Source organism: Solanum pennellii, chromosome 9, assembly GCF_001406875.1.
Source record: "Solanum pennellii chromosome 9, SPENNV200".
Classification (NCBI taxonomy): domain Eukaryota; kingdom Viridiplantae; phylum Streptophyta; class Magnoliopsida; order Solanales; family Solanaceae; genus Solanum; species Solanum pennellii.
In genome coordinates, this window is record NC_028645.1 from 50,809,443 (window position 1) to 50,819,296 (window position 9,854).

The following is a 9,854-nucleotide window of genomic DNA, read 5'->3' on the forward strand; positions in this document are numbered from 1 at the left end:
TGCTACCCAAGATAACCATTAGTTATTTTGACCAGGATGGTACCCGAGCCAACTGTTACTACATACCACGCTCGGTACCCGAGCCTACCATATGAATATATTTTACCAAGAGTAGTACTCGAGACAACCATTAATCTCGCAAACAAAACCATAAAAACAATGAAACACAAACACAATTGTAAAACTTGAGTAAACAAAGTACCTTCATCGCATGAGATAGTCAATAATTCATCACTTCACATTAAGACTCTACAATTCCCCTAATATGAAATTATACAAGTTTCACTATATAGATAGTTAGAATGTAAACATAAACAAACATGCAAAACAATAACAATCATTTACACTCACAAGCTCTTTCATGACAGTTTTCCACTTGGAACCCAATTGCACACCTCTTATTTTCCCTCAACATCCCGCCCAAAATAATCACAAGGTTGACATGAGTTAATCAAACTCATTATAATCTTAAACCATAACTTACTCCATATTAAGTCATTCAAACTCCATGTTCAAATGCCTATACATGTAATTTCAAATAATTTACAAGGTACAAAGTAAGTGAAGATAGATCTAACAACTCAGTAAAAACCTAGCCTATGTGGACGCCAAGAAATAGTAGAAGAACTATGAACACGAGTTTCTAGCTCCGTGGGGGAGAATTCTCAAGTTTGTAGATAAAAAAATATTTGGGTATGACCCACCTTACACTAGCATCCTCTCTCTCCACTATCCTCAAGCTTTGAAAAGTTTTTGGGAGGATCATTGGAGTAACCATCGGTTGTTTTACCACTAGAGAGACAGAGAACCATTAAAAAAAATACATTTTTGAGTTTCTTCATCGCTGACCCATCCATAGAGGCTATCACGCCGCCACACTGAGAAAGTTCTTACTATGGAAATATAACATTAGTCGGAGTCTAATTTTAAAATTTTTAGGTTTTTTTTTCTTTCATCCCAATTTTAAATTGGCACATCATTTTAAAGAAATATTGGGACTCCAGATGAGATGTCCTTTGAATAACGATGGATCGGGTTGTTACAAGCACACTCCCAATATATTATTTTTGGGGTTAGGGAAAAGTTTTTTACATAAATCTATAAATTGGCAAATTCATCCATGAGAAACTTGATTTCTAATATAAAAGGAAATATATAAATCTCTTACAAAGGCATGAAAATAGAAGTATAAATAAATACTAGGAGATGCAGTTTCATAGGTCATGAATAAGTGAGTTTAATTTATTTACCAGCCTCCACGTGTGAGGATGGTGTGTGCTTCACGTTTTCCCCAAAAGTTGTTGTTTGTCATCGATTTGGATATAACACTCTCACCGATTTGGGTTTAATGCAATGCTATCATTTTGGGATATTGAAGTTTTTTCCAACCATAGAGTAATTGATCCTCCATAGATGATACTCTGAAGGTCAATTGGATTGATCAAATTTCAGTTATTTATTCGATTCTCTAATGACATGATGCAACTATTTGATGGAATTACCTTGAAGGACTAGGGTTTCTCCGCTGTAAAAAATATACAAACGAAGAATTGAATAAAGTTGAGAAATAAGAAAGATGATTTCTTCTTTGTGCACTCTCACTGAATGACATAATCATCAAACTTGTATTTGATGTTGTGTTATGGTGTAACTGATACTCCATTGAAAGTTGTGAGCAGAAAGAGTTGTTTGTGTTTGAGATCTAATATGTTTAAGGAAATGATATATATGTTGTAAAGTCTCCAACTAGGGAGTCAACAACTTTATTTTGTAAAACTAGTGAAATTTTTGACATCCCTCCCCCCACCCATCCCTGAGTTTCCTATTAAGTCTCCCCTACTATCCCTTCCTCCCTCTACATCTATGCATGCAAATTCAAGAGAGAAAAGATCCTTCCCATCATGATTCGTGTAGAACAATACAATAAATATATTCTAATGTAAAAAGTAAGAACACTGCAACAAACATAATATTTAGCTACGAAATTACTAGGTACGACACATAATTCTTTACTAATTATTCGCTTTTTGTGACGAAAATTATATTTCGTATTAAAATCGATGAACCACACACTTTTAATGATGAAACATAAAATTTTGTAGCAAAATTTCGTCTAGTTGAGTTTCGCACCAAAATATAATTTGGCGTCATTTATTAAGTATTATTTATCGACAAATTTTAATTTATTAATGACAAATTGTTTTGTCCCTAATAATGTATCCAATTTGTGACAAATTATTATTTGTCTTAAATTAGTTGCAACTTTGGATACAAAAAGGCTTTGTCACAAAAAAAATTGTTGAAATAGAGACACATTAGAGTACGTCATTAAATATTGTATGTTGTAGCCACAAACTTTTATATTTAATTCTGACCTTAACTTTTGTCACTAATACTATAAGCAATCAGTGATGATAGTTTAATTGCCTCTAATCAATGTGTGATGTAGTGACAACATAGTTTTGTCACTGAATATGAAATGTTTTGATAAGGACGAGTAAAAATTTGTAGCTAAATAATATAACTATTTGTGACTAAAAAAAATTTCATAGATAAATATAATAATCTTTGACTATGCTTGTTTATGATTACATGTGAAAAATGAAGTATAATAATTTCATAGTTACATATAAAAAATTTCTCCCTATTATATTCTCAATTTATATAACATTGAGTTAATGTCTTTGAAAAATGTATTGAGTAAATATGTTTAAGATTCTATTAATTAAAAGTGGTAAAATGATAAATTCATCATATCAATCATTGTTTTTCTTAATAGGCGTGTCAAGTCAAAAATTGACTAATGTAAAGGGACGGGGAGTATTTTCTAATAACTCTCACCAAATTAGGAGTTATTTCAGAGTTTTGGGCTCACACCATTTTTTTAGTTAACATTATTTAAAATTTACAATATTCATACTATTTGTATGTATTTGTTTTACCCTTAATGAATTATTTACTTCATACAATTACATCTATAGATCTTATCTTAGAAAAATATTTACTAAAACAACAAATATAAATAACTTATTTTAGATTAACAATTTCAAATTAATTTAATCAACACCACTTCAAATTTACAATGTTATAATATTTATATATAACTTGTTTTTATATATATTTTTTAAAAATCTAGAATTATATAATTAAACTACTTAAAATTAAAGAATAACTTCATGAACAAATATTGGGTCTATGCAAAGCATGGTGTTTTGCCACTAGTAGTATATAAGAATCTATGAGCACACATGTTATGTTCAGTATGTGTACTTTGTGAAATTTCAATTAAATTTGAAGGCCTTTTTTTTTTTTTTTCATTTGACTATGAAAATATTAAAATGAATTTCTAATATTTTATATTTTTCAAAACTACATAAAATCTATTATAAATCAAAATAATTTTAAAAATTAAATAAAAATTTATGTTATTCCCTTTGTCCAATTTATGTGACATTGATAAAAATATTATAATTTATTTAATCTTATATATGTCTTTTAATTTGTAATTATTGTGATTGTTGCCACACAATTTTGATCGATTTGTAACCCTTTTCGAATTGCTATTTAATTATATCTTAATTCTATACTTTAACATTCGTAATTTATAAAATTATTTTTATTTTTATTATTATTATTATTATTATTATTTGTTGACATCCAGTCATAAGCACTCGTTCAAATGTGACCAATTGTTGAGATCGAAATCCTCTGCCTTCCTTTTTTAATACACAAAAAATCCTAAATCTTTCATTGTTCATTTACCAAAGAGGCGGATCCATCTCTCCTCTCTATCTCCTCCTTCTTTCTTCTCCCACTACAAAAAAACAATGAGTACCTTTCTAATAATTATTGTTGGCATCTAGTTTTGTTCGACCTATCACCATTTGACTGTGCTATTCGATTAAACAAGTATTTTAAAACTTATTTCGAGTTTAACATGTTAATCAGATCTGTCAAAAAAACTATATATTTTACTACGCATAATTTATAAAAAGATATTGTATTAAATTATTTTAGAATTTAGGCGTGTTTAATTATGTGAAATATTTTAACAAGTGTAGTATTTTATTAATTGGATAACACTTCCTTAATTTTTCTTTCAAGTCTATAAAAATTCAACTATGTTCTAATTTCTTTCAATTTTAATCACTCCAATTCAATTGTTGATTTCAATTATAACCAATATCTATTCAAACTCTAGCCTATCTAATTCAATTCAAAATCATCAAGTCTCTTAATCCTAACTGTTGATCTCGTTATATTTAATCCTGACCGCTCATCTTAAAATATTTCTACGGTTTAGAATTTCTAATTTCTTTCCTATTTGTGGCTTAGAAGACCTTAACCCTAAAAAAAAATCTGCCTCCTCAATCTCTCTTCCTCTCCAGCCAGCAGTGAGGAGGACGAAGCCAGCTGCTTCAGCTGCTCCGAGCAGCGACCTGCGGACCGACGAACTCCGCCCCCTCCAAAGGAGAAACCCCTTTGCCTCTCTCTTCTCTCTTGCCGGTAAGAACGACAGCAAGAGCAGCGCTGCTCCTCCTCTTTCACCTCTCGTTTCCGGCAACAACTCCAGCAGCAGCGATTGGAGGCTGGTCCGATTGACGAGCCGCCTCTCCCCTCTTCTCCGACCAGAATCAACAACTAGCAGGTCTAGCCGGCGAGCAACGACAACCAACAGCGATAGCAGATAGCCACAGGCGAACTCCGGCAAGCCAGCTGATTGGTAACCTTGGAACTCCGAAAATGATGGTAACCTTTGAATTGTTTATATCTTTGCTTAATGGGTCTTGCTGCAAATGTCGATCTAAATCCTTGTTTCACTTCCTTTATTTACGCTAATTTATTTCATGCTGATTGGTACTCCTAATTGATGCATGCAGGTTTGCTATGATAAATTTGCTAAGGAAATTAGTCTATGAATATGTGAGGTAGGTAGGTGATTGCATATGGCAATTGTCATGCGCATAATTGTATTTCCTTAGTTGTTTGTAATAGTTGAGTTACAGCTTATTTACAGATTATAAATTTGCTAAGGAAAAAATTCCCTTCACTCACTAATAGACTTATAATTTTATATTGACTTGTTATTGCCATCAATTGAATTAGTGGAGATGATACAAGTTTTTTCTACCACGTCATATATATGTCTCATACATAATAAATTTTTTTGAGGTAGTTTGATTCGAGACGAAGTTTAAGAAAGAAACGAAGATTTTTAAAACTTGTGTTCCAGACAAATGATAGAAATTTGTGTGACTTAAACTAATTTCATTAAAAGTTAAATAAACATTTTATAGTTAACTTATTACTTAATATAGAGATGTGCCATTTTTTTTAGGATTAACTAACAAGAAAAGTAAGTCAGATAAATTGGACAGAGGGAGTAAAAAATTGATGGAGATTTCATTGTCATCCTAGTGTATGTAGTTTAAGCTTAAAGAATATTCTTGAAGATTGGTTCAAACTCAACACATAGGCACTACGAACAATAAGTTGATCTATTCACGAACAGTCTATGCAAGACTCAACATATTTTTTCTGTTGATTAGCTAGAGTAAAAGTTCATTTCAATCTTTAATTTGAAGACAAAGACACCGTCCATATAACTTAGAATAATGGTAATCATTAGTTTCCTATGGTTATTGAGACACTTTTTTAGAAGGATAAATTTTAGCATTTTGCATTTTTTTTTGGGTTTAGAAATTTACTACAACCAAACAAAATGATTCCGGATAGATTCTTGAAAAAGAAGAGGTAGTATCACTCAAAATTACTTTTGATATGTATAGTCGCAGAAAAAGACTAGTGGGTTTTATTCTATGATTTTAAAGAAAGAAGTTTTAATGAGTAATTTTAATTCTCAAATCAAGAGGGTAGTTGGACCGACTTTAACTCCTCGACTCATAGGGTCCAAGTGAAATTGTTGGCATGGCGGACTCAACTCAAGGACCTCCATGTACGATATATGGCAATACATAATTATGAAATGAATATACTTGTAAAAAGGGTTAGCAACTCAATACTTAAGAACTTATAACTCAAAGATACTACTCCTCTTTAAGATGCTCAATTTATGGATTCATGCAGAACTATAGACATGTGCAACTCGACTAAAGGGTATCAATGAAAATAAAGAACTCATGGGTACTACTCTTCTCCATCCCATACTTACTTCCTCAAACTTAGCTTAAATTGATAGTTGATCTCAAAGGAGTCACAATTTAACTAAAGGACTTTCTTTAACTCTACTATTGACTCTTTCTTGAATTTGAATTATGAATTCAAGAGTAATAACTTTGATAGGCATGATCTTTCAAGGATAAAATGAATACTTTAAATTGTGAATATCAAGTAGAAAACATAGGTACGATTCGAGGGGACTCTTGCGGAAAAAAGTGACGAGGGTTAGGGACCTAGAAACTGTAGCGCACTAAGTGGTATAGGGGGATAGACCCTATCCTACACACAAATGGTTAGGGCGCAGTGAGTGGAAGACATCTCTTATACTGAATGTTTTGAGAAGACAATACCTTAACCTGAGACAACGACCGTATATGCCCATATTGAATACCCCCATCTATTCTGACAGAAGTACGCAGAGATAACTAATATAGATGCCCCCATCTCCTACCCAGAAAACCGATGAACTTTCTTAGTCAAATTCATGCCCTAACTTATCTAGAATCGAACGATTTTCTTCAAACTCTTTTGGATCCTTAAACCAAACTTAATTACAACAATTGCTACACCAAAAACCACCAAGAATAACACACATTCACAATTCTCACCTCAAGAACTCGACAAGAATTTCATTATTGAAAAGTGAAGCACTAAACCTGAAGAACTCAATAAGATTATCAATATACTCAATCTCCTGGATGAAATTCCTAAAAGAAACTCATGATTGGCTTGTGAGAAATTCCCAACACTATCAAAGCTTACATACCTCAAAGTACTAGGTTCATTATGAAATCCTGAATTTATTAAAGCTACTTGGGAATCTTAGAAAACTTAGAAGGAAGTGCGAGACAAGTATCCCTAATTATTTGTCGTTTCAGGTACTACTCATTTCCTTCCTTGACCTATTTTTCCTATGTCACTCGGGGACGAGTGATTGGTAAATTGGTATCTATTTGTGCATTGGTATGAGGTTGTGACCCTTCTTGTTTAGACTTATGGGTCTTGTTAGAGTTTTAGTGCATTGACTTTCTGGTTCTAGGCATATTTTTCCCATTAGTTTAGTTCTTAGTTCTTTTGGAAGTTTATGGAACTTAAAATTTTAGCTATTTAACTTGCTTCTGTAACTTAAATGCTTTAATATTTGATTAGAGTTGGTTAACTAATTGGTATTAATGGTTCTCCCACTGGAGGGTTAGTGTAGGTGTCAATCACAATGGTCTGGGTCATGACAAAGTTGAAATCAGAGCCTAGGTTTGTTGATCTCGATGTATCAAAATGAGTCAAGTATAGTTTTGTGGAATTGTACAGAGACGTCTATACTTTTCTTTGAGAGTCAATAGGACTTTAGGAAATCACTTTGTTTTCTCTTGTCTTCTTCGTGCTATAACTTGATTCCAATTGGTATATGTCGATTCCAATTAGTATTTAACCTCCTTTACTCTTCTGTAAGTAGATGGTTAAAACTAGATTTGACGACGTCACGCCCATAGCTCTGATCAATGCTCTAGCTGAGAAATCTGCAGCGAGAGGTCGCAGTCGAGGCATTGGTTGAGGAAGAGCTAGGGTTAGAGGCAGAGGAAAAGCTACACCTACTAGAGACATGGTATTGGTAAAAAATGCTCTCCAAAATAAGGCCTCCCCCATACATCATAAAGAGTAGAGGAGAATGGAGAGCTTGAAAATGTTGACGAGGTTGGACAAGAGGAAGAGGTGCAGGCTAAGAATACAGGGATTCCTCCCACAGACCCAGCGTTAGGTCAACATATTATGTCATTCTTGAAAGGGTTGGTTGGTCCAGGAGTGTTTCCTTCTACTCAAGCCACTCAATCTACAAACAATCCTTTTATTGCTATCATTGTCCCCAAGATGGGAGGGAATATATGAAATGATGTTTTCTTCAATCCTTTGTTGGGTCCTGTTATGTCTGGTAATGAGAATGAAATGTTGACTAAGTTTTTGAAGCTAAATCCTTCTGTATTTTTTTGTTCTGACTAGGGGTGTCAAAAACCCAAACATAGATAACCTTGCCCAACTTGCCCATAATTTTAAGGGTTGGACTCAAGATAATTTGAATTGGGTTCAATCTCAAGCCATTCAAGCATAACCCATTTGAAGAGAACTCAATTGAGCACAATTCAATCTCCATTTCAACCTGTTTTAACACTTTTTATTAATATATGTTTCTATATTTAAGGTATAAATTATTATCTATTTAGCATTTTTTAGGGTTTGTCCATCCATTTGTTCAAAAAAATAATTTCGAGCTAAAATTCAAATTGTGATTATAAAAGTTAAATATCAATATGTTAATTTAATGAGATTAATCGGGTCAAATTGGGTGGTTCAAGATCCAACCTGACTTCTATCTCAATCCATTTTAATATTTTCAATTTCAGCCTAACCCGCCCATTTGACACCCTTAGATCTGACAATGAGGATGCCTATGAGATAAATTTAGATTTCTATAAGATGCTTCATAAGTTGGGAATTTTCCATTAGCATCGGATTGAGTTCCTGACTTTTCAACTTCAACGTTAGGCTAAAAAGTGGTGGAGAGCTTATATGGAATGCAAATCTTCAGTTTTGCCTCCACTTAATTGAATCCATTTTCATGCCATGTTCTTAGAGAAATATGTTCCTAGGACTTTGAGAGATCGCATAAAGGATGAGTTCATGTCTTTGGAGCAAGGTGGTATGTTTGTGGCTGCTTATGAGGCCAAATTTCATGCCTTCTGTAGATATGCTACACAATTAATGACTATTGAGGAAGAGAGGATCTGTTTATTTATTAAGGGACTAATTTTGAGCTATAGGTATTATTTTTTCATATGACCTCTGCACGGAGGAGCTTTAATGCAGTAACCGACTTTATCTATTCATACGATCTCTGCACGGGACTAAATTTTAAATTGTACGTATACCTGTAGGACTATCTTTCCTTTACAAACTCGACATAATGTTTTTTTTTTTAAAAAAGGAACCATTAAACAAACGGCTATCTAAAAATGTCTCATTTTCTAACCGTGGTTTAGAACTCAACCATCTCTATAGGCAGAGTTTGTGAAGGTTAAGTACTACTTCAACGTACACCATGTGTCTAAATCATAGATTTGTGGTAATTCGCAAGCTTTGGATTTTTTTAGTTAAAGCTACAAATGATGCAGAGCACAAATTCCATGGAATATAAATTGTTGTTGTTGTACTATGTGGTGGTGTAATTTGTGTGAGAAAATCTCCTTTGCAAAACTATATTTTAATTGTATAAATAGTGCTAAGTATTTTACCAAGATATGGATATGCTTATATTGTGCTATATGAATATTGATTGTAAATAGTTTTTACTCTAAAATACGTGCTTGACAAAGCAAAGAGAGGTTACACAGAAATCCTTTTGCCACTACAATTACAACACAAATATTACACATGAAAGTTGATAAATGACTTGAATTTTCTTTTTAGGACCTTTGCAACTTCAATGAGAAAGCTTATATTAATGATAATGTTAGTCGTCTGAAGACGATGCTTACCAATTTTCTCGATATGATCCCAAAGGATGACACAGATAAATTGGAGGAATATCTCCAGATAAATGTAGTTTTGAGGTTTCTAAGAGGGGTTGTGGGTGTTGATGATACTTTATATATATTTTTCCCAGAGTAGTTTAGCTGCTAGAT

General features: G+C 32.8%; 1 long non-coding RNA gene across 1 annotated transcript; it reads left to right on the forward strand.

Moving 5' to 3' along the window:
* The first annotated feature begins 4,125 nt into the window (after positions 1-4,125).
* On the forward strand, positions 4,126-5,080 carry LOC107030553. The gene is made up of 2 exons (XR_001458104.2): positions 4,126-4,749; positions 4,881-5,080. It is a non-coding gene; the product is annotated as an uncharacterized LOC107030553 (long non-coding RNA).
* Positions 5,081-9,854: the final 4,774 nt, after the last annotated feature.